The sequence below is a fragment of the Podarcis vaucheri genome (assembly GCF_965113315.1).
Source record: "Podarcis vaucheri genome assembly, chromosome: 3".
Taxonomy (NCBI): domain Eukaryota; kingdom Metazoa; phylum Chordata; class Lepidosauria; order Squamata; family Lacertidae; genus Podarcis; species Podarcis vaucheri.
The window spans coordinates 11,722,568-11,748,229 of NC_138761.1; positions in this window are offsets into that span (position 1 = coordinate 11,722,568).

Below are 25,662 nucleotides of genomic sequence, written 5' to 3' on the forward strand. Positions count from 1 at the left end.
GAGTTAGAGAGGCCTATTATATATAGGGTATTTTAGGAGGAGAGGGGTCAGACTGGGCCCCGACCAAAGGCCCGGCGGAACAACTCCAGCTTGCAGGCCCTGCAGAAAGATGTCAAGTCCTGCAGGGCCCTGGTCTCTTGCGGCAGGGCATTCCACCAGGCTGGGGCCAGGGCCAAAAAGACCCTGGCTCTGGTTGAGGCCAGTCTAACTTCCCTGAGGCCCAGGACCTCCAAGATGTTATTGTTTGCAGACCGTCCTCCGCGGGGCATAGCAGGAGAGGCGGTCCTGTAGGTACGATGCCATGCAGGAGTAAAGATGCCAAGTCTTACTTAATTAGCCCCATATGAATGTAACTAATGGATGAGCGATGCCACAGGCTGAAATCCCCAAAGAGGAGAAAAAATGGCTTCCAGGCCAGCTATTACATAGTCAGTTGAGAAGGACGAAAGCAAAAATAAATGGGCTTGATATCCAAAAGCCACTGAAGGAGAAGCCATTGTTGCTCTTTTATTTTTCCAGGATTGCTACAGCCAATCTGTGCACTGATTCCCACATGGCTTGATATCAAAGGCTGTTCAGCTCATTCTTCTGGAAGGATATTCTAGGCTGACTAAGCTAATGAGTTCTTTGGATTGGAAGAGAGAGAGGTTCTAGTTGCACGCTTCCTTTCTCATCTTGGACCTAAGGCCAATCGCTTCCACTTGCGCTATGTCAAAATCTATCTCCAGGTTTTCCAAAGTTTTCTCCTGCAAAAGAGGCTTCCGTTTTGTTGCCTCATCCTCAGGATCCTGTAGAGTTGCCAGCAGTTGTGGGGTTTTGAGTTTGCAGTTGTAGGCGGATATATAATGTTCAGCTGATAAATTGTGTCTGTCTAATGTACAAGGGCATTTCTAATCCTAAAGGAATGTAAACTTTAGTGCGTTTTGTGGGTATAGGTTTGTTTTACAGAATTACTCCCACTGGATTTATGTTGAAGAAGTTCTAACCACCCTCCCTTCTGGTATGTAACCTTTTGGCCCCTTCTGTTAGTTATGGCTTTAGGGTACAGAAAGAGGTAAAAATCCATATTTATGCTATACACAGATGGCTCCGAAAAGGAGAAACTTTTACTCCTACTCTTTGATGTCTGTGGCTTCGCCTGATCAGGCAGCATGCTGCGGAATGCTCCTATAACCCCAAATCCATGCCATCAAAACAATATTAACTCCCAGTGAAATCCACATGGTTATCTTACCTAAGTGAAAAGTTGTAAATTAAACCTTGCTGTTTGCTTAGTTGCTCTTTGCAAGAGGGCTCCTCTTCAGGGATCCTTCCAATCAATCCATGCTTTCCTGCAGGATATTTTGAGCTGTCTGGAGCACGGGCCATCCCATAACCCTCCCTTTCCCCCCTCTTTCTGACTGGCAGTGAATCTTTCATGGGTTCTCAGCATGCAGAGCCCTCAGTGAGCTGTTTGGGGGTGCGTTCACCCCAATAATAATAATAATTTTATTTATTTATATCCCACCCTCCCTAGCCAGGGCCAGGCTCAGAGCGGCTAACACCAAATATAAATTCAATAAAGTGTAATAGAAAAAAAGTTAATGAAAATATGGCTTAAAATACAGCTTAAAATGCAGCCTCATTTTATTAGTAGCCCATAAATCAAGACCATAAAGGGAGGAAATATCAGATATTCACCCGAGCCAGCTATCCATGCTGGTCCTACATGGGCCAGCAGAAGAGCCAAGGAAAAACTTATATACCAAATCCCATATAAGGGGTCAGAGTGAGTCCAAACCGAAGGCCAGGCAGAACAGCTCTGTCTTGCGGGCCCTGCGGAAAGATGTCATATCCTGCAGGGCCCTAGTCTCTTGTGACAGAGCGTTCCACCAAGTCGGAGCCAGTACTGAAAAGGCCCTGGCCCTAGTTGAGACAAATCTAACCTCCTTGAGGCTCGGGACTGCCAAAGTGTTGTCATTTGTGGACCATAAGGTCCTCCTTGGGGCATACCAGGAGAAGCGGTCCCTTAGCTTAAAATAAGACCCTTCTGTAAGCCTCAGGGTTGTTGTTGTTGTTGTTTAGTCGTTTAATCGTGTCCGACTCTTCATGACCCCACGGACCAGAGCACTCCAGGCACTCCTGTCTTCCATTGCCTCCCGCAGTTTGGTCAGACTCATGTTGATAGCTTCGAGAACACCGTCTAACTATCTTGTCCTCTGTCGTCCCCTTCTCCTTGATCTTTGCCAACATCAGGGTCTTTTCCAGGGAGTCTTCTCTTCTCATGAGGTGGCCAAAGTACTGGAGCCTCAGCTTCAGGATCTGTCCTTCCAGTGAGCACTCAGGGCTGATTTCCTTCAGAATGGATATGTTTGATCTTCCTGCAGTCCATGGGACTCTCAGGAGTTTCTTCCAGCACCATAATTCAAAAGCATCAATTCTTCGGCGATCAGCCTTCTTTATGGTCCAGCTCTCAGGGTTACAAACATGCTAATCATAGAACCGTAGAATTGTAGGGTTGGAAGGATTCTCTATGCTTTCCAATGGCATTGTTTTGGCTAAAACCCTATTGGCAGCTAGACAAAGAGGAGACGTTTGATTAAGTTTGCATTTAAGAACAGATTTCTCAAATTCACACTTTTTGAAACAATATGAGAACCAAGCACAGCAATCTTTCCAGAAGTGCACTTATCTGAATTTTGCAATGAAGTTATCCAACCATACAACATTCACCAAGAAATGCATATACTAGGGGAAAGTGTGTTAAAATATATTCGTGATAATATCACGCAAAACCTGATTATATTAGGAATAATGTGGAGAATTGCATTTAATACTGAAAACTTGAGAAACTAAGACCTTTCCATTGCTAACGAACACTCGCTCTTAGAACGAACAGCTCGCTCTTAGAAAGAATAGTGATGTGTTGACCGCCTAGGGATATATGACTCTTCCCCAACCCCTGAGAAAGGCTTGGCAATTGAAGGGTAATATACAACAGATAGCTGCCAATATTTTCACTCTTCTTCCCCATTTCTCAGTGGATATGCCTTAGTTTCAGAGCCACTCGGCCTCAAGCACAGTTTACGGGGATTTTCCCATGCCCCAATACAGTGACCAGGAATGTGCAAAACATTTCTGATTGTTTTATAGATGTTTCAGCCTTGCTGGAAATTGATGTTGTAAATTTGTGGTGTTGATTTACAGAAGCAGATTTGTCATTTTCTCGAGGGTGGGGTTTTGCATGTGGCTAGTTCCCTTGGTAGGGACGCGGGTAGCGCTGTGGGTTAAACTTGCCAATCAGAAGGTTGGCAGTTCAAATCCCCACGACGGGGTGAGCTCCTGTTGCTTGGTCCCTGCTCCTGCTAACCTAGCAGTTCGAAAGCACATCAAAGTGCAAGTAGATAAATAGGTACCACTCCGGTGGGAAGGTAAACGGCATTTCCGTGCCCTGCTCTGGTTCGCCAGAAGTGGCTTAGTCATGCTGGCCACATGACCCGGAAGTTGTACGCCGGCTCCCTCGGCCAATAAAGTGAGATGAGCACTGCAACCCCAGAGTCGGTCACGACTGGACCTAATAGTCAGGGGTCCCTTTACCTTTACCTTTAGTTCCCTTGGTAGTTCACAGCCAGCAGAAGTGAACATTGTCTGTTGTTTGCCACTATTGTTCCTCATGGAAGTGCTGTGTGACTTACTATCTCATAAACTCCCTTCCTCAAGTCCTCCCCAGCTTTGCCACTGGGTGGGCTATTGTTCATTCGCCTGCAAATCTGTGAAATTGCACAAGGTTTTACATAATAATGCCCCCTCTTCCTTTCACCCGATATACGGTTACTATTTCTTTGTCACACTGATCTATAGATGTGAACATGTTTCTTTTGCTTCGGGACTCAAAAACTCAGAGATGCTTATTGCATCCTTAATTGTTGGTTTCCCAAATAATGACTATGTACAGGAGAATCAGCTTGGCTTAACTAATAAGAACTTGGCTTCCTGGTGGAGCAGTCTCTTGGACGTCTGCTGGTTTTAATCGCTGTGAAATTGAATAGCTGAAAGGACAGCAAACCAGTTAAAATTACTGATTTCCCTAAACGGGGCAGGAAGAAGGTGACGTAGAGGGAACAGCTGCCCAGATGAACTTCAATCTTCTGAGCAATAGTGTGGAGGTTGCTGCAAAGCCGCTGGGGTGGTGATAGCAAAACAGTCATGTTGGGAAGAGAATTAGAGACTGAGTGTTTGACTGAATCAAAGGACAAATTTATTAATTTTACAGCATGTAGTATGCTTAAAGAAAATGTGAAAATGATTTATAGGTGGTATTTAACACCAGTTAAATTGGCCAAAACGTATAGAACAAAAAAGGAATGTTGGAAATGTAAGGAAAAGGAAGGTACTTTTGACCATATGTGGTGGACATAATAATAATAATTTATTATTTATACCACGCACATGTAAAAGGTAAAAGCTTTCTGGGAAATTATACATAATAAGTTAAAGAAAATGTTTAAAAACACTTGTTTAAAAAACTGTTATGTGCTGGTGTGGTTGCTCAAGAGCGAACAGGCAAGACTCCCACCGGTCTTTTCCAGGCTTTATTATCTGTACAAAAACATTTACAGTGCAGAGCATCTCAAGTCCACGTCTGCTCAGTCGCTAGCAGAATCTGGGAGTGGGCAGTCCTTAAATTTTCCCCAGCATAACAGTCTTTTGACCCCCATCCTTCTCCTCCCCTCTCTGTGCGTAAACCGACGGCACAAAGTTGCTCAGGCTTGGTGTTGAGGCTCTCCCTAGCATCTTCTGATCCCTGCATCCCTTCCCCACTGGAGGCGGGGCTTCCCTCCTCACCGGAGGAAGAGCTGCTTCTCACGATCTTTGGATGCTCCCTGTAACCCAACTGCCCTTCCACCTCTCGCCTCTGAGCTGATGGCAGTTCCCTGACAAAACCAGAAGCTTTTTTATTGGGTATACTAGGTACAGAGATACCAAGACAAGATAAAAAAGTTGTTCTTATATGCAACAACTGCGGCAAGAATTTTGTAAGCCCAAAGATGGAAACAACAGGAGTTACTAACAAAAGAAGAGTGTCAGGTGAAGCTGATGGACTTTGCAGAACTGGCAAAACTGACAGGAAGAATGCGGAACCAGTGAGACCAAGCATTCCAAAAGGACAGGAACAAATTTATATTATATCTGAAAGACAACTGTAAGCAATTAACATCATTAGCAGGGTTATTTGAAGACTTGTAGGATGAAATTGCTACCTCTTCAGGTTGAGTAATATAATATTTTAGGTAATGATATGACAAGGATAGGAAACGAAGCAAAATGTAAAGATGTAAAGTTTAACTTTGTAAACCATCAGATGGGAGGGAGGGAAGTTGTTAGGCTCAGTTGAGTCAAAGAGATAAAACAAGAGAGTATGGTGTTACGTAATGTGTTTACATGTAAAACCAATAAAAATCTTGTGTGTGTGTGTGTGTGTATCAAAGGACAAATTTGAACTATCATGGGATGGGAGGCAAGAATGCCCCAGTCTGAGAAATCACTGCCTTTGTAATGATGCCTGGCTGAACTTGATGAACAGGAGATGTTTGGATGTCAACTTTTGATACTCGGTTTGCTGAACGAGGCTGAAAGAAAATTAATTAGTTCTGCGATAATTTCATTCATGAACTGGCTTTTTATGTTAGCTCGTGAACTGATTAATCATAATTGGCCATGTGATTCTGAGGATTGTTAAAAAGCATCAGAACAGCCCAGGCATCTGCTAATCCAATTGTTCCATTTCCTCAAACTATTTTTGCAAGACATCAGAGCGTGTGTACTCCACGCTGAGAGACTGCTACGTTGCTACGCAATTTAGCTACGTTAATGTTCAGTAGATTATCCACAAGGCTGGTCTCAATTTCAATTACATACATAGAGATACGAACTACAGTGAGTATGTTACTAATTAATACCCTATCGTTCAGTCAGTTTTCTACCATATTGCTTTGACTAAGGGTTCTGAAATGTTGGTCATCACATTAGGTTAGAATTGAACTGAGCCAGGAATCACTCCGTTCTATCTGCTTGAATTCCAAAGTGGATTGAGAAAATCAGAATATTTTCCCCCCAAAGTGGAAAGAATTGGAAGTCCCAATGGATACAAAAACTTGTGGAATATGCAGAAATGGTAAAACTTACTGGAAGAATAAGAAATCAAGGTAACAAACTTTTTATAAAAGAATGGAAATGGTTTACTGAATATTTACAGATAATTTGCAAACAGATAAAAACATTAGCAGGATTATTGTAATAACCTGCAGTTTCGCAAGAGTATATATTTAAAGTAGTTAATTAAATGAGCAAATTAAATGAATTTCAATATGCACAAGAGAAAGAATAAATAAATTTAAGGAACCGCAGAAAGAGAAGGGGGAGGAAGTCAAGTTTTGAAATGTTACATTGATTTCAAAACTAATGAAATGTATACCGTATTTTTCGCCCTATAGGACGCACTTTTTCCCCTACAAAAATGAAGGGGAAATGTGTGTGCGTCCTATGGGGCGAATGCAGGCTTTCGCTGAAGCCTGGAGAGCGAGAGGGGTCGGTGCGCACCGACCCCTCTCGCTCTCCAGGCTTCGCGCAGCTCTCCGCAAGCAGCGGGAGCCCAGCGCTGGGCTCCCGCTGCTTGCGGAGAGTTGCCTGCATGCTGAAGCCTGCGCGTGCTGAGCTCAGCACGTCCAGGCTTCGCGGACCTCTCTGCAAGCAGCGGGAGCCAGCGCTGGGCTCCCACGGCTTGCAGAGAGCTGCCTGTTTGGGGGCTGGGGTTAGGGGAAGCTTGGGCTTCCCCCGCCCCAGCCCTGCACCTGGGGGGGGGGAATAATTTTTTCCCCTTTATTTCCCCCCCAAAAAAACTAGGTGCGCCTTATGGGACGGTGCGTCCTATAGGGCGAAAAATACAGTACATTTGAAAAGTATAAATAAAAACTTTCTTTAAAAAAGAGAGAAATCCAGAATGGATTTTGCAATCGCACTGGAGGCATCTACAGAACAGAACATTTCTGCAGTTGGAAATAATCAAAAAGAAGGGAAAGCTTCTGAGAAATTCCCCAGAGTGGGTTGCAGGGATTTTTATGCACTTGTCTTGCATTCCAGGTGGCTGTGAATGTCTTTTCCTACATTCAACAAATCATCTCAGCAATGCTCAGCACTCTGCATGTCCTAAAAATCCCATGACGTCCCCAGCTGGGCTTTCTTGTAAGCACCAGAAAGTGGGGCTTGCAAGAAAGAAGGGTTGTTGTTGTTGTTTTTTTAAGTGGGGTACAAATAATAGTTTCTCTTAAGAAACAAAATCAGCAAGTCCACTGATCTCAGTCACTTGGTAGTGGGGATGAGAGAGACAAATTGACTGAAATTTGCATTTATAGGCAAGCATCGATAACTTGTGGGTGGTGCTGTGGTCTAAACCACAGAGCCTAGGACTTGCCAATCAGAAGGTCAGTGGTTTGAATCCCCGCAATGGGGTGAGCTCCCGTTGCTCGGCCCCTGCTCCTGCCAACCTAGCAGTTCGAAAGGATGTCAAAGTGCAAGTAGATAAATAGGCACCGCTCCGGCGGGAAGGTAAATGGCGTATCTGTGCGCTGCTTAGTCATGCTGGTCACATGACCTGGAAGCTGTACGCCGGCTCCCTTGGCCAATAAAGCAAGATGAGCGCCGCAACCCCAGAGTCGGTCATGACTGGACCTAATGGTCAGGGGTCCCTTTACCTTTACCTTTTTATCGATAACTCAGAGGAGCACTGTTAGCTACCCCTCATGTTACAGAGGCCTGACTAGCCTCAACCAGGAGTTGGGCATCAGGCATTAAGTGTCACTGGTTCCATGCGCCAAAAATCTGCTGGCATCCTTGCCAGGATAGCTTTGTTGGTAGAGCATGAGACTTTTAATCTCAGGGTCATGGCCCCATGTTGGGCCAAGTATCCCCCCCCCCCACTGCAGGGGGTTGGAGTAGATAACCCATGTGGTCCCTTCAAATGCTACAATTCTATGATTTACTAGTTTCGTAACTTTCAGGTCTCCTGAAGATCATTTTAAGGCTGACGGACCTATGAAGTTGTTTGGTGTTTGAAGTTTTACTGTAGATGTGTGTGTGTGTGTGTACATGTTTCTGAGCACAATTCAAAGTGTTGGTGTTGACCTTTAAAGCCCTAAACAGCCTCGGCCCAGTATATCTGAAGGAGCATCTCCACCCCCATCGTTCTGCCCGGACACTGAGATCCAGCACCAAGGGCCTTCTGGTGGTTCCCTCATTGCGAGAAGCAAAGCTACAGGGAACCAGGCAGAGGGCCTTCTCGGTAGTGGCACCCGCCCTGTGGAACACCCTCCCATCAGATGTCAAAGAGATAAACAACTACCGTATTTTTCGCTCTATAGGACACACTTTTTCTCCTTCAAAAATGAAGGGGAAATGTGTGTGCGTCCTATGGAGCGAAGACGCCGTAGCCCCGCGACCCTCTCCCGGCTGGAGAGGTGAAGCGCGGCTATGGCAGGAGCCTCTACAGCCCCACGTCACCTCTCCAGCCGGGAGAGCGCACGTGGGGCTAAAGAAGCACCTGCGACCCTCTCCTGGCTGGGGAGGTGATGCGCGGCTATAGAGGCTCCTGCCATAGCTGCGTGTCACCTCTCTAGCTGGGAGAGGGTCGCGGGAGGAGCCTCTATAGCAGCGCGTCACCTCCCCAGCCGGGAGAGCGTGCGCGGGGCTAAAGCAGCCTCCCGCGACCTTCTCCCAGCTGGAGAGGTGACGCGTGGCTATGGCAGGAGCCTGTCCGCTGCGCCTTTCCGCTGCTCCCTGACCTGCTCTTTGGGGCTGGTGGTGGGCTTCCCCCCCCCAGCCCCAAAGAGCAGGTCGAAAGGAACCTGAAGCCTGGAGAGTGAGAGGGGTCAGTGCACACCGACCCCTCTCGCTCTCCAGGCTTCCAAGGTAGCCGCCTGAACGCACCTTAAACGACACCTTGTTTTAGAGCAGGAAAACAAGAGGGGAAAGTTCTCCCCCTCTCTGTGCAGCGCCTCCTGCCGCTTCACTGAAGGGGCGCTGGGCAGAGAGGGGGAGATTTTTTTTCCCTTGTTCTCCCCCCTCTAAAACAAAGTGCGTCCTATTGTCCGGTGCGTCCAATGGTGCGAAAAATATGGTACCTGACATTTAGAAGACATCTGAAGGCAGTTTTTAATGTGTGACATTTTAATATACAGTGGTACCTCGGGTTACATACGCTTCAGGTTACATACGCTTCAGGTTACAGACTCCGCTAACCCAGAAATAGTGCTTCAGGTTAAGAACTTTGCTTCAGGATAAGAACAGAAATTGTGCTCCGGCGGCATGGCGGCAGCAGGAGGCCCCATGAGCTAAAGTGGTTAAGAACAGCTTCAGGTTAAGAATGGACCTCCGGAATGAATTAAGTACTTAACCTGAGGTGCCACTGTATTTTTAATCTTTGTTGGAAGCCGCCCAGAGTTGCTGGGGAAACCCAGCCAGATGGGTGGGGTACAAATAAAAAATTATTATTATTATTATTATTAGTAGTAGTAGTAGTAGTAGTAGTAGTAGTACATATTTAGTGAAGCAGGCACGCCAGCCATCCTGTCACTCAAAACCAAGACGCCAACAAAAACCAAGAACACCCTGTGTCATTTTGATGATGACTGGCTGAAACATGTTGTAGTGAGATTCAATCATGACTGCTATCACACAGAAAGTTCAATACCAGCCTGCTTTTTCTTCCTTTTTGGTCAATTATTTTTCTTCTTTCTTGCCCTTTTCAAGCATTTTGCCGCAGACCTGCAGGATCTCTCCAAATCCTTTCCCCCCCCCTTTTTTTTTGCTGTGCCCTTCAAGGATCTGATTTATCTTCCCATCATTTTCAATTTCTTAAATTACTGACTTCAGGGTCACATGCTAGAATTTGCCCAGTCAGGTTGCACCTGCTAATATTCCATAAATGTTTGATTATAACAGTGGCTTTCTCCCCTGTACTTAGCCATGCCTCCTATTTCTCTCCCTTTCTCTGTCTTTCTCTAGCATATTTTTCATATCTGTAATTTTAGACTGAGGTTTGCAGTTCTTAATATACTGCAACACGAGGTAACCATGGATTTTTCCTCTCCTTTCCCCCTTAATGCATTGCACATCAAAAGCTTCTAGATATGAGAACAAAGTGAAATTCATCTCCCCTTTTTTGGAGTGGTGAGGAATCACATTACCCTCTAAGGGACTGAATGTGTTTTCCTCTGTTCATTGCCAGATGATATAGGAAACTCAAATTTATATAATCTAGAGATACACATTTCCTTTGTTTAGAGTAAAAAGATTTCCTGGCTCATAATCTCATAATGCTCAGATGAATCAAGCATATCATCTTTCATATATATATATATATATATATATATATATATATATATATATGAATGTTAAAACAAAACAAAACTCACAAAATCTTTTCTGTGGTGCAGTGCACTGAATCTGTTTTGAATTTAACAGTTCAATCCTAAAAAGGATTCCCAGTTTCATAGAATCATAGAATCATAGAGTTGGAAGAGACCACAAGGGCCATCGAGTCCAACCCCCTGCCAAGCAGGAAACACCACCAGAGCACTCCTGACATATGGTTGTCAAGCCTCTGCTTAAAGAACTCCAAAGAAGAAGACTCCACCACACTCCTTGGCAGCAAATTCCACTGTCGAACAGCTCTTACTGTCAGGAAGTTCTTCCTAATGTTTAGGTGGAATCTTCTTTCTTGTAGTTTGGATCCATTGCTCCGTGTCCGCTTCTCTGGAGCAGCAGAAAACAACCTTTCTCCCTCCTCTATATGGCATCCTTTTATATATTTGAACATGGCTATCATATCACCCCTTAACCTCCTCTTCTCCAGGCTAAACATGCCCAGCTCCCTTAGCCGTTCCTCATAAGGCATCGTTTCCAGGCCTTTGACCATTTTGGTTGCCCTCCTCTGGACACGTTCCAGTTTGTCAGTGTCCTTCTTGAACTGTGGTGCCCAGAACTGGACACAGTACTCCAGGTGAGGTCTGACCAGAGCAGAATACAGTGGCACTATTACTTCCCTTGATCTAGATGCTATACTCCTATTGATGCAGCCCAGAATTGCATTGGCTTTTTTAGCTGCCGCGTCACACTGTTGGCTCATGTCAAGTTTGTGGTCAACCAAGACTCCTAGATCCTTTTCTCATGTACTGCTCTCAAGCCAGGTGTCACCCATCTTGTATTTGTGCCTCTCATTTTTTTTGCCCAAGTGCAATACTTTACATTTCTCCCTGTTAAAATTCATCTTGTTTGTTTTGGCCCAGTTCTCTAATCTGTCAAGGTCGTTTTGAAGTGTGATCCTGTCCTCTGGGGTGTTAGCCACCCCTCCCAGTTTGGTGTCATCTGCAGATTTGATCAGGATGCCCTTGAGTCCATCATCCAAGTCGTTGATAAAGATGTTGAATAAGTTTGTTCACAGGGACTTTGTCCATCGTAAGTGTTTTAAGGATTGCAGTTGTTGTTGTTGTTGTTGTTGTTGTTGTTGTTGTTGTTGTTGTTGTTACATGCCTCTTTTTATCCAAGGACCTCAAGGTGGCATGCACAGTTCTTGTGGGATGGATTTCCCTGCTATTCACACGTGTTAGCAGAACCTTCAAAGTAATCAGTTTAGCGTCCAGACTTAATGCACTTAGCTGAGTTTCAAACAACCATCCCTTTCAGCATGGAAGTGGAAACTTGGAGACTAGGGCTGTGTAGCCTCTATTTTACTTATCCAGGTTGTGGAAGCAGACTGGATTTCCCCCTTTCCCTCTTAATAGAAGAAGCACACAACAGGCTGTAAATTAAGCATAGAAATGGTGCCTACTCACAAAAAGTATTGCACTCGATTCCAGCAGCAACTATAACAAGAGAGGGGGTTTCTGAGCCAGACAGCAAATGGATAAGACCCCTCCTTCAGCTTTTAGATAGTTCGAAGGACAAAGTTAGAGCTGGCTGCAATGTAACTACAGGGAAAACGGGGGTTGCAAGCTGGAAAAAGCAGAGAGAGAGAGCCATTCCTGATTTTTGCTTGAATCCAAGGCTGCGGCTGTGGGAGAAAGAAGACCCTCTTGGGGGTTTGGTGCTATGTCAGGGACTGGACTGAAGGGGACGAGATTCTGGAGGAATGATGGAGATCGCCCCGCCCCTTCTCCTGAAGCTTCTGGAGAAGAGGAAAGCAGTATAGTCATAGCTCGGAAGTCGAACGCCTTGCGAGTCGAATGCTTTGGCTCCAGAACGCAGCAAAACCGGAAGTGAGTGTTCCTGTTTGCGAACGTTCTTTGGAACATGAATGTCTGACACGGCTTCCATGGCTTCTGATTGGCTGCAGGAACTTCCTGCAGCCAATCAGAAGCCATACCTTGGTTTCCGAACAACTTGGAAGTAAAACAGACTTCTGGAATAGATTCCGTCCGACTTCCGAGGCCCGACTGTACTAAGAACACTTCCTTGTTTTTCTCTGCTTCTTGCTCCCACCAGAGGAGGGATAGAATTCCTCAAAGCCCTGACATGCTATGAACTCCTCAATCATGGGCTCCGGTTGTACATATGTGTAAATAAACCATATATCCTAAAGACGCCAGAGGCTCCTCTGTGCCTTATTTTCAAAAAGAAACGCAAACTCTGGGTTAGCGCCTGGAACTCCTGAATTCTTGCGCCGCTCAGAGATTGGGGTGTCATGCAACAATATGTTTCATTACTCATTGTTTGCCACCCTGGGCTACTTTGGGAGGAATATGGGGGGGGGATAAACTGAATAAATAAATGAACTCCATGTGCCCCTGCCAGCATGGCCAATGGTTGAGGATGATGGGATCCGTAATCCATCATGATCTGGGGAGCACCCAGTTGGCTACCCCTGTCATGACTAACTTGAGTCCATTAATCTTAATAGGTTTACTCTGACTCATTCAGACCCCAACCTATCAAGTTCTTTGGATGAAAGAATAAAAGTGTTCCTATTTACGCTCAAGGCATTTCCTATTTACCTTTCAAAGTCATATTTTACTCTTTTAAAGACTGCGTTGAACCATTAGTACCTGTCCTGGATCCATATTTCAGGCATCCAGATCACATAAATGTCACACAGAGAGCATAAAAAGGCCTTTTATTGCTTGTTGGAATGTGTCATAATTTTATAAGCCTCATTTACATCTCTCTCTTTCCCAGCCCAGATTTATTTGCACTGTTCTTCCTAATGTCTTCTTCTTTCTCTCCCCTCCCCTTTTCTCCACCTGTGTAAACAGACACAGGCAGATCGGCACCTGGATTCGGGCATTCGTAATGGCACTTTGATGCAAGTTGCAATCTTCAGGCCGCATGATCAAATTGGAAAACACAGGGGACAATGCAGATGCTTTACTCTGGCTATTAAACTCTCGCCGTTTTTATTTCTAAAACGAAATGTTTTGGCTCTGAAAAACAAGAATGAAATAATAGCAGCCAGACAGGTAATTTCTGTGAACTAGAATTGGGTTTTTAGTGCTAGGGCACTTATCTTTCCCTTAAACATTTCCTCCTCTTAAATATTAGAAACCCCGTGAGACTAGTCAATATTCAATGGTATAGAATCATAAAATCATTGTAGAGTTGGAACGGCCCCCAATGAGTCATCCTTCTCCTGCTCTGGAGGGTAGGATTCGAACCCATGGCTTCAAATTGCAAGAAAGGAGATTCTGACTCAATATCAGGAGGAGCTTTCTGACAGTAAGAGCTGTTCGGCAGTGGAAGAGTCTCCCTCGGGAGGTTGTGGACTCTCCTTCCTTGGAAATTTTTTAGCAGAGGCTGGATGGACACCTGTCACAGAGGCTTTAACTGAGTTTCCTGCATTGCAGGAGACAGGGCTCGATGACGCTTGGGTCTCCTTCTGTCAGGAGTGCGTGCAGGCACCAGGCCCTGTGACTGGTAGGGCCTTGCAGGACTGGGGCCTTCCTGAGTTTGGCCTGGAAGGGCAAGGTGGCCACACAGGTGAGGCTTGACAGAAGACTCATAGCACCTGGTGGCAAGGGCCGGGAGGGGTATATAATGTGAAGAGAATCAGAACTTACAGGGTTAAACAGTTCTGAGTGACGTCTCACATTCTGAGGCATGGCTATGTTCACATACGGGAGTGGTTTTTCTGTGTGTGGGTCTTCTTTCGATTTGACCGAGAGGCGAAAGATGTGTGCTATTTCGCTGGGATGATTTAAGATCTTTTGCTACACGATTAAAGACTGTTGGAGATAAGCAGCAAGCCTGCGTGCAGTCTAATTTATTACACACACATTGCAACAGTTTTCTACCGCTGCAGAGACTCTGCTGAAGGACGCTGACAGTGAGCTACGCACGGGAGTCCAGTGTGGCACAGTGGAAATGTGCCGGACTCCATCATCAAGCCACATATAAGACCAGCATTTCCCTCTGGCTCTTTGCCACAGCAACATGCTACCTACCTAGCTGTGCTTCAGCTTCCTGACTCCTGGTTTCCTGACTCTTGGACTTTGTGCTGGGCCCAGGGTTTAACCCAAGCAACGCAGTCCAGGTCCGGTCCCAAATCCAAGGGATCCACGAGGGGTCAGTGTGACAGGGCCAAGGCAGGACACAAGGCAGGAAACCAGGCTAGGTCAGGCACAGGATCACAGGCAGGTTCTGGCAGACAGCAACGTTGGTCCCGCAACCTGGGGCAGGGTCCAACAGCCTTTTATCTTTGTTGGGTTAGCGGCCAGTCCTGATCCCCGGGCGACTCACCTCCCTGTTTTGCCCGAAAGCGAGCACTCCTCCTGCGAGTGCTCAGGTCTCTCCTTCTCTCAGACCTGAGTCTCTGCAGCTCGGGAGATGTCGGTGGGTTACTAGACCCAGAGGCCCCCTCAGCCTCCCCTGACCGAACTGGTAGTGGAGCAGCTGTAAATGATTGCCCAGCTGAAGGCAATGAGGTAATCCCCACATCTGGAGTTGGAGCCAGCCCAGGCTCGGGCCCCTGACTTGGCCCAGCTGGTGCTTGTTGCAGGGGAACCTGTGCAGACTGGGACTCTTCAGGATCAGGCCTCAGACTTGGTCCACATGCCGCCTGAGGCAAAGGATCTGGTACAGACTGAGACTCCTCTGGTGCCAAGTCCGAGCCCGAATCCCAGACCATCACACTCTTGGCTTCCTGATTCCTGGTTTCCTGACCCTTGGACTCTTGGCTTCCTGACCCCTGGACAGCTGACCCTGGACTACTGATTCCTGCTTCCCAACCTCTACCCCACTCCCGACGTACCAAGCCAGGACTCTGACTGCCTGTAACCCACACTGTGACACCTTCCAACTCATCAATTCTTTGATTCTATTTATCTGTCACTATTGATTTCTCTCACTTTTACCACTCTTAACTCCAGTTTTCCACATTTCTACATATTTGCTCTTTTGGACTGGAGAGGCAGGTCCGCAAGGTTTGGGCAGGTAGCAATTTCTTGCACACCCTTGATTATTTTGTTCTTCAAGAAGGATGGCCTACAGAAGTTCTCAAAGCTAACGTAGCACACTCTGCTGCGCCCAGATGGGAGAGGAAGACAGCTGTCCAGTTGTGAAATCTGAATGGGTAGCAATTGCTGTCTCATAAAAAGGGCACTGAAGAATCATTTTTATGTTTAAAAAAGAAGTGTTATGAATTTGCAAAGTCCTCAGAATCCAGCTGTTCCTATCCTTCAGGGTAAGACTGATAGGTGTCATTCTTCATCACTGCACTTCTGAAGGGATACTAATAATAATAATAATAAGATGATGATGATGATGATGATGATGATGATGATGATGATGAATTTATTATACCCTGCCCATCTGGCTGGGTTTCCCCAGTCACTCTGAGTGACGCCCAATAGAATATTAAAAACATGATAAAGCATCAAACATTAAAAACTTCCCTAAACAGGGCTGCCTTTAGATGTCTTCTAAAAGTCAGATAGTTGTTTATTTCCTTGAGATCTGATAGGAGGGTGTTCCACAGGGTGAGCACCACTACCAAGAAGGCCCTCTGCCTGGTTCTATTTGTAAACAAATTGAATTCTGGTTTCTGACTCAATTTTCCAATCCACCTTCTAAATTACCCCCTCCTGAAATCTCTGTAGTTATGTTCCACCACTTTTTCCACATTGTTTTCTCTCTCTCTCTCTCTCTCTCTCTCTCTCTCTCTCTCTCTCTCTCATTTCTTCTTTGTTTAAGCACAAAAAGCTGTTTCAGTGCTCTGAAATCATGCTTATTTAATTCCCAGATTATCTTGGGAGTACTAGTTTGTTATGGGTGCTGAGAGTTCTGAAAGGACTCATATGCCCACCATAGAGCAAAATTTCCAGAGTTCCACAAGAGAAACTATTAAACCACTCTAGGAACTGTAGCTCTGTGAAAGGAATACTGTAGAGGCCTCCTAACAAAGGCTTAGCAAACCATAGTTCCCAGAATGCGGGGGGGGGGGGGGCTAAGCCATGACTGTTTAAAGCGGTATGATACTGTGCCCGATAATAAATGTTGGAAATGTAGAGAGACCGAAGGTACCTTTTACCACCTCTGGTGGACGTGCCCGAAGATTAAGGCTTTCTGGGAAATGATCTATAATGAAATGAAAAAGGTACTTAAATGTACTTTTCCTAAAAAGCCAGAGGCCTTTCTCTTGGGCATTGTCGGCCAATTGGTGTCTAAAGGGGATAGAACTTTCTTTTTGTATGCCACAACAGCGGCAAGAATACTTATCGTGAAGTATTGGAAGACACAAGATCTACCCACTTTGGAAGAATGGCAGATGAAAGTGATGGACTATATGACATCGGCTGAGATGACAGGCAGAATCCGTGACCAACGAAAGGAGACGGTGGAAGAAGAATGGAGAAAATTTAAAAGTTATCTTAAGGACTATTATAAACTCAATGAATGTTAAAGTGTTGCGGTTTTCAGAGACAAAGGGATACAGTGATATAAGGTCAGAACATAGAAAAGACTAAGATGACAGAGGTCCGAAGTAACAATTGGGAGTTGCTAAAAAAAAAATAATGGACATTGGGATGCAGAAAGGGGGGGGAGGGGAAGTCCAAGAAAAGAGGTTTATGAAAATATGCTATGAAACTATACGTGTATGTTTGTCTTTTTAAGTGTTTGTTTGTTATTTAAAAACTTTGTAAAACCAATAAAAATTTTATAAAAAAAATAAATAAAGCGGTATGATACTGCTTTAAAAAATCAGTGTGGATGGGGTCTATATGAAGAAGAGGGGCCTGAAATACCATCCTGGGTCCAAACATAGAACATTAATGTGAAATGGCTCTTTGGGTCAGGATCCAGGATAAAACTGCTTTCCCTCTTGTGAACGATTATTCCCATTTGTTTGTTTGTTTGTGTGATGTTAACATATGAGAGTGCTGGAGGTGAAATAGTTAAACAAGTTACCCAATCAGAGCCCAGGGGGGTGGAGTCAGAGGGACTATAAAACCAGCTCTGGGAGGGGCAATTGAGTTCGTTCGTTGGGAGTGGGGTGGTTGGTTGGAGCGAATTGGGATAGAGTCTGTGGGTAGGTTGAGTTAGTGTAGCAAAATAAGTTGAGTCAGGAACAGTTAGGAGCTAGGAAGACAAGTAAATATATGAGAGGTGGTTTAGTGAGAGAGAGCAGGTAGCGGAAGTTATAGGTCTGGATAGGCACCCCATGATTGTAATTGACCGATACCGTTTATGAAACCACACGCTTGTTAAACTGCAATAAATAAACAGAAGTTTATGTTCCAATTTAACCCTGACTGGACTCAGTATTGTACCAGGTAGGGCCTGGGTGGTGGCAGCGATAAATAAAGTGGTGGCACAGGGATCAATAGGCGGTGAAACATCTGGGGACCCTGTGTGATCACCACAGCGGGCCCCTCCTTGAAAATATTGCCCCCCCCAGCCCACCTAGATGGCACCCCTGCTCACCTAGGAGTAGGTGAGAGACATGGGACTGATGACCCTGCCTTCCCCCAAATTGTAAGTAGCGTCTTCACCCCCATCGTTCTGCCCGGACACTGAGGTCCAGCGCTGAGGGCCTTCTGGCAGTTCCCTCACTGAGAGAAGCCAAGTTACAGGGAACCAGGCAGAGGGCCTTTTCGGTAGTGGCACCCGCCCTATGGAACACCCTCCCACCAGATGTCAAAGAGAAGAACAACTACCAGACTTTTAGAAGACATCTGAAGGCAGCCCTCTTTAGGGAAGCTAAAAACTGTGATCGCCACAGTTTGTTTGTTTGTTTGTTTGTTGAATTTATTTACCTCACTATACCCGGAGGTCTCAGGGCAGTTCACAGAACCAGTTCACTCCATTTCACTGAGACTGGACAAGAAAGGATTAGTGCCAAGCGCCTAGCTAGTATTAGGCGATACTCTTAAAAAAGAAAACAGCTGCGGAGACTCTGAAGGCTCCTTGCTGTCGGTGGCTGCTGTGAAATGACAGGATGGAGATCTGTTTTTGTGGTGCACATTTTTTAATGCAGTTCTGCTTCATTGGTACTTTATTAGCTAAAGTGTTTGAATATAACAGTCCTCTCGGGGCGAGAAGCTGTCAGCCCAATTCGTTCGGAGGAGAAACTTACCCAGTGAAGTGTGGCTGCGTTAGCTATTATGGGCCTAGCCATGCCAAGAACTAAGTTGGTCATAGTCCCAAGGCTATAACACTCTGGAGGCTCCTAGAGTTCAATACATTATGGGCATACATTGAAGCGCTGGTAATAAAAGAAGAGGGATGTGTGGCTGTGCTGAACGTTATTTCAGGGCCAAACTGGGTGAGATGCCATTTGTGCAATTAAAAGTCAATTGCCATGTCTAAGGGCGGAATAGATTGGGATCCTGGAGCGGGAAATTTCCCCTGCTGTGGCTTCCATTTGCTCTATGCTAGAAAAATGCAACCTGTGCTGTTGATAGAAGTAGTATGACTCATGCAACACGCTGGCAATTAATACATAGCTGTCTACGTTTTTCTTTTTTTAAGGGAAATTCCCTTTTTCCGAATAGAATTCCTCACAAGAAAAAGGGAAAGTTGACAGCTATGGACTAATATACACACTGTTGTTCTTTAGTCTTTTAGTCGTGTCCGACTCTTCGTGACCCCATGGACCAGAGCATGCCAGGCACTCCTGTCTTCTACTGCCTCCCACAATTTGATCAAACTCATGCTGGTAGCTTCGAGAACACTATCCAACCATCTTGTCCTCTGTCATCCCCTTCTCCTTGTGCCCCCCATCTTTCCCAACATCAGGGTCTTTTCCAAGGAGTCTTCTCTTCTCATGAGGTGGCCAAAGTATTGGAGCCTCAGCTTCACTATCTGTCCTAGTGAGCACTCAGGGCTGATTTCCTTCAGAATGGATAGGTTTGATCTTCTTGCAGTCCATGGGACTCTCAAGAGTCTTCTCCAGCACCATGATTCAAAAGCATCAATTCTTCGGCGATCAGCCTTCTTTATGGTCCAGCTCTCACTTCCCCTTCATGGATCACTGCCTTGCTGTGGCGAAGGGGCTTGAATAACTCAGAGAAGCTATGAGCTATGCCGTGCAGGGCCACCCAAGATGGACAGGTCATAGTGGAGAGTTTTGACCAAACGTGATCCACCTGGAGCAGGAACTGGCAAGCCACTCCAGTATCCCTGCCAAGAAAACTCCATGGACAAAGACAACAATATACACACAATGATTACCAAAATGATTGTGCATTCTTTATCAATCTTCTGAGAAAAAGACAAAACCTTATAGAAAGCCGGAGACTTGCAAACTACCCAACCTAAGATGAACTTATAATGTCTGATTTCAATGGATTTTTCAAGTGCTTAACTCAGTCTTTTGTTTTCTTTATCTTTTTAGGTAAGTTCATGAAGATACCAACAAAAGGTAAGTTCAGTGTTGTTCACAATACCGAGAGATGCTAGTGAAGTAGTAGATGGATGTTAATGAAGTTGTAGACAGGGTGCCGGCATTTTGCACCTCCGGGTCATGTGGCCAGCATGACCAACAATTCACCAACAATTCTGGTGAACCAGAGCAGCACACGGAAACGCCGTTTACCTTCCCTAAAATAGGAGCGGTACCTATTTATCTACTTGCACTTTGACAGGCTTTCAAACTGTTAGGTGGGCAGAAGCAGGGACTGAGCAACGGGAGCTCACCCCATCGTGGGGATTCGAACCACCGACCTTCTGATCGGCAAGTCCCAGGCTCTGTGGTTTAACCCATAGTGCCACCCGTGTCCCTTATATAACAATCCAATCCAATACAAAAATATGATAATAAAACAAAGCTTTAAAATAAGCAACGTATATCAGATACAGTAATATTCAACAACCCCTTAGAATAGCATAGTGTAAAATTAAGTATCAGCATATAAAAATTAAACAGAAATCCACCCTTAAAAATTACAATTAATAATTTCTAAACTAGTCAATACAGTGGTACCTGTACAGACGCTTCAGGTTACAGACTCCGTTAACCCAGAAATAGTACCTCAGGTTAAGAACTTTGTTTCAGGATGAGAACAGAAATCGAGCGGCAGCAACAGGAGGCCCCATTAGCTAAAGTGGTACCTCAGGTTAAGAACAGCTTCAGGTTAAGAACGGACCTCCAGAACGAATTAACCCGAGGTACCACTGTAAAAACAAAGGCAAGACACACTGCGTAAAATAATACAATACAAATTGAGAGGCAGAGACTGGAGGGTGGGGGCAAGGCAGGTGGAAAAGGTCTTGCCTGATGGACAGCTGGAAGTCTCTCCCCTCGCAGAAGCACCAACGGTCTGGTTAAATACTGTATAAGGCAGCTCCCCATGTTCCCACTGAATTGTCATTAAAATCCAACTCTTGCAAACTGTCAAACTCAGTTGACACCAGGCAGCTTCCGCTGACATCTCCTCCAGAAAGACTAGAATTGCATTCCTCGGCCCGCCCAATGAGAACCCTTATCGGGTTTGTCGTTCTGAACATGCGAATTGGTATTCAGCATTTAAAGGCTGTTGACTTGGGTGACACAACAGGGGCATCAGTGTGACGTGCATGGATTGCTGTAGATAGCCATGGGATAAAGGAGTCACTTTGGGTTTGTGCACTGCCGGCCGGCTGTAATTAATGGCTACATGCATATTCAAAGAGCGACACAGGTGAATGTCAGAATGACAGGGGGGATCTGCTCAAGCAGTGCCAAAGGGGCTTCCTGCAAAAAAAACGTGGACGGCTCTGCAAGTTAACTCAGCTATTGGAAATCTGACAAAATGACCAGCTACACATCAGTATGCTTCCCTTCCAACAGCTACTCGATAGCATCTTATGAAATTCTGCTTGGCAGGGTGCCCGGAAGATCTAGTTGTGGGTGGATGTGGGATAGAGGGGATAGTGAAAGCCGCAGATCTGATGAAAGTCTCACTCTGCTATGTAAAAACTCCCTTTGCTAAAGATAAGACCAACACAGTGTTCTGGCTTAGTGATAGGAGCTATCGGGTTTCCTTGTGTCTGCTATTTCTAACTCCGACGCTGTCCAAATATTGCTGCTGAAACTACCCAGGCACTCGTGGCCATGTGCATGAATAAAACTACCATGGATTCTGAGGATAACCTCAGTGTGGTATAGTGGTTAAGAGCGGTAGATTTGTAATCTGGGGGACCGGGTTCGCTTCCCTGCTCCTCCACATGCAGCTGCTGGGTGACCTTGGGCTAGTCACACTTCTCTGAAGTCTCTCAGCCCCACTCACCTCACAGAGTGTTTGTTGTGGGGGAGGAAGGGAAAGGAGAATGTTATCCACTTTGAGACTCCTTCGGGTAGTGATAAAGCGGGATATCAAATCCAAACTCTTCTTGCTTGCACTAGACACCACCTGTGATGCGTCAAGATGACTCAGGATTCAGTCACACGTGGAGGTGCATTCCTTGATTTTTCTGCACTTGGGCTGTTTTCAAAAGATGAGGTGGTTGGAAGCAGCTCTCAGGCAAACACACTTAAAATATAAATGAGCCAGTGTTGAGACCATAGCTGTCAAGTGTCCCTTATTTGGCGGGACAGTCCCTTATCCCAGCGCCATGTCCCGCTGCTGTCCCTTATTGATGAGGCTTCGTTTGGCTGCTGGCTGGGCTTTCTGCCTTTGGCTCGGAGGGGCTCAGAAGTTGAACATACCTGTGCCCGGAAAATGCCTTATTTTGGCTGCTGATCCCTTATTTTTGAGGCTGCCGGAGTTGACTGCTATGGTCGAGACCTAGACGGAAATGCTTGCAAAGACATGAAGCTCATTGGGTGACCTTAGGAAAAACAAAACAAATTGACATCGCACAGGGTTGGCCAGACATTCAAACAGGATCCTGTCCATGTCCACTGTCCTGAATAGCTTGGGGTGGGGGGAGAACAGTGTAGGAAATGAACAAGGGAAGGCATGACATTGGTCTGCTCTACTTTATGGCTCACACTTTGGCGATCTGCATGCTCAGTTGTCAACTAATGAAGGACAATTAAAATAATTTGGATCAGCCTAGTGGACATTTCCGAAGACCAATTTGAACATCTGGGTCTGTTTTGGAAGCATCACAAGATCAGTGCACCAGGATTTACACCTAACCTTTCTAGTATGCTAAAGACTTTTGCACCATTGGTCACCCTCCAAATCCTGTCTTTAAACTGAGATGACAAAATGCATGATTGGAACCCAACTCCGGAAACCATACTCAATTGGATTCCAATTTCTTACTATCTCAGCATGTGTGAAAGGCAATTTTCATTCATTGGTTTTAAACCTGCCCTAAATAGGAGGAATAGTGGTTGATTATATTCTCGGGGTGATGTATACTTGCATCGTACCATACCTCACTTTTGGATGAGATAAGGAAATGCATTCTGACCTTCTGACCTTGCAAATCAGTGTCTATCTGTGTGTTGCCAAGCCCTTTACAATCGATTCTCTCATCTGAGGTTGCAATTTCCCATCTCTGATACGATCATAATAAACAGTATCTTTCAGAAGCAGGCACCCCACAAATAACATTTTTCACATGGAAGTAAGCTACCAATTTGCATCAGATTTTCAATCTTTTCATATTCGACACTGGAATATTCTACTTGCTCCACATACACCCGGTGAAGGAAAAAAATGGAGAAATTATAAGGGAAACCAAAAAGAGTATCAGTCCAAGTTGGAGGGGGGGGGTAACTTGTTTTGACAACCCCTGGTTAGGAAAACATTTTTTAAAGTCCTCATGAAAATTCACCAGCATATTAGTTTGAAATTTTGCATTTTTGTATGCGTCTCTCCCTAATATATACATCTGTGCACACCTGCTTTTGGAAGACTTTGCTCTAGTTTTTGTGTTCTGTTGCTTAGAGATTGACTGTGTAATTTTGTTCTGCCTATCAAAATTGAAGCCCACTTTCAGATCATTTTGAAAATTATTATTACAGTATTATTATTTAATGTATTTATATCTCATATTTTTTCCAAAGGTAGGATTCAAGGCAGCTTCCAACATTTAAGAAAATCATTATAAAACACAAAGGAAAAAAAAGAAAGAAAAGAAACTAGTTTAAAACAATAGCTAAGATTCGTCAAAACACATTTAGAACCAGTGGTTAAAATCCCATCGTCTCCAACATTTCTTTGGTGAAGATAGGGACTTTCTATTCCATCACTGCCAACATTTTTCAGATGAAAAGAGGGATGTCTTATTCTATCCCCTTCAACATATCTCTGATGAAAAGAAGGATGTTGAAAGGGAAAGTGGAACAGTCTGGGATTAAATCAGAAACCGGGACGGCTTCTGTAATTCCAGGACTATCCCTGGGAAATAGGGACACTTGAAGGGTCTCAAATGCACTTCGTCCTGATAGCACCTTAATTTCCCAAAGCCTGTCCAAACAGGAAGGTCTAACCTCTATCGGGAGGAAATAGTGAAAAGCAGGTAAGAATATTTTCATGAATAATTACATCAATATTATAGGCAGTGTACAGCCTATTTGCCCCCACACCTTTAGAGAAGAGCCACAACTGATACAAATGACCAGTCAATCAATCAATCAATCAATCAATCAATCAGTCAGTCATGTTACTTAATCACAAAGATTATTTGTACCCAGAAAGGTAGACTCTTGCAACCTCTTAGCTGCTTCTCTAAAATCCTCAATTGTTTGCTGCGGCTGCACCTTGTCATCACACAGCTCACTTATTTGATTAACTTCAGAGAGAAATAAGGGCAGCTGCTTTGCTTTATCAGATACGGCCTTGATTTCTCAGTAACCATGACACCGTGTTCTCCTCTGCTTCTCTCATCACCTCATGCCTGCGCCTACTAATATATATATATATATAAGTCAACATTCAAAATTGTCAAACACTACACTTTTCTTGTAGGTACATTTCTGGGGAAGGCAGATGATACTCTTACGCCAGCTCAGGCTGCGTTCTGGCATATCAAGAGAAATATTTTCATATACGTATTTAACATCACAGTTATATACATTTATATAAATATAATTAACGGCACAACCATCCTAAGCAGGCTTACTCAGAAGTAGGTCCACTGTGTTGACTAGAGGCAGAAAGAAGTGGCATATGGACCACAACCTAATCCTGCAATCCTAAATACAAATTCTAGGAAGCAGTCCCCATACATTTCTGTATTTTGTATCTGTGGCCCTTTCTAGGGGCCACCTCTACCGTTTGGCAGAGTGAGGCGGCTGCCTCAGGCAACTGGTTTTGGATGTCATGAAAGGACTGCAAATTGTTAGCTGTTTAGGGTTCAAGTCAAACCCAGTGGGTCTTAACAGACTGGTGGGGGCACAGGAAAAAATAAGTCAGAAAGCAGGGGGCAGGAGAATTGCCAGCCTGGTGTTGATGCAGCAATTGTGCCTGACTTGTGCCCGACAGCCGTGGGAACCTCACTGAGTGCTCTGCATGGATTGTGTGACACTGGCAACACCCCATGGGCAGAGGCCAGCAGGGATGGACAGAGAGACGCCTCCATGGGAAACAGCTGAATCTGTCAATTTAGGTTTCTCTCACTTTCTCATTTTTCCGCTCTTAAGTTCCGTTCGCCAGACTAACTTGTGATTGTATTATTTTTTTAAGGCCTCGTGAAAATCCATCAACATTTTAGTACACTTTTTTTGATGCAGTTTTGCCTAATACATATGTTTTTGTCAGCATTTTGTATGTTATTTTGACCAATATATGCATTGTATGCCTCCTTCTGGCAACTCCTGCAGCCAAGTTGGTGCTCTGCTTTCCTTCGGATCACATCAGCAAGGCCAAGAGTGAGGTCTTGTCATCTGGGCAGCCCAGGACCTCCATGCACACTGCTCGGGCTTGCACCCCAGGGAGGTCACTTCAGTGCTGCTAATGCAGCAGTTTGACTTCACCCCTGGAGGCACACTCCATTGTATGTCAAGACAGAGAGATGCCAACAACAATATGGATTTTCCCACACCCTTTGCTCTCGTATATGCATTTTGTTGTACACATTACTTGGACGGAGAACTGCCCTGCAGAATTCAGAGAAAGGCAAAACTCGAAGGATGGCTAGGTTTCAGTTCCTGTATTGTTTCAGAAAGTGCAAATCAGTTGATTTGCCTCTAAACATGAATTGCATGGAATTTCTCTTCGATCCATGTTGAAGGATATGAAACTCTGCCCAGCAAAAAGGTAA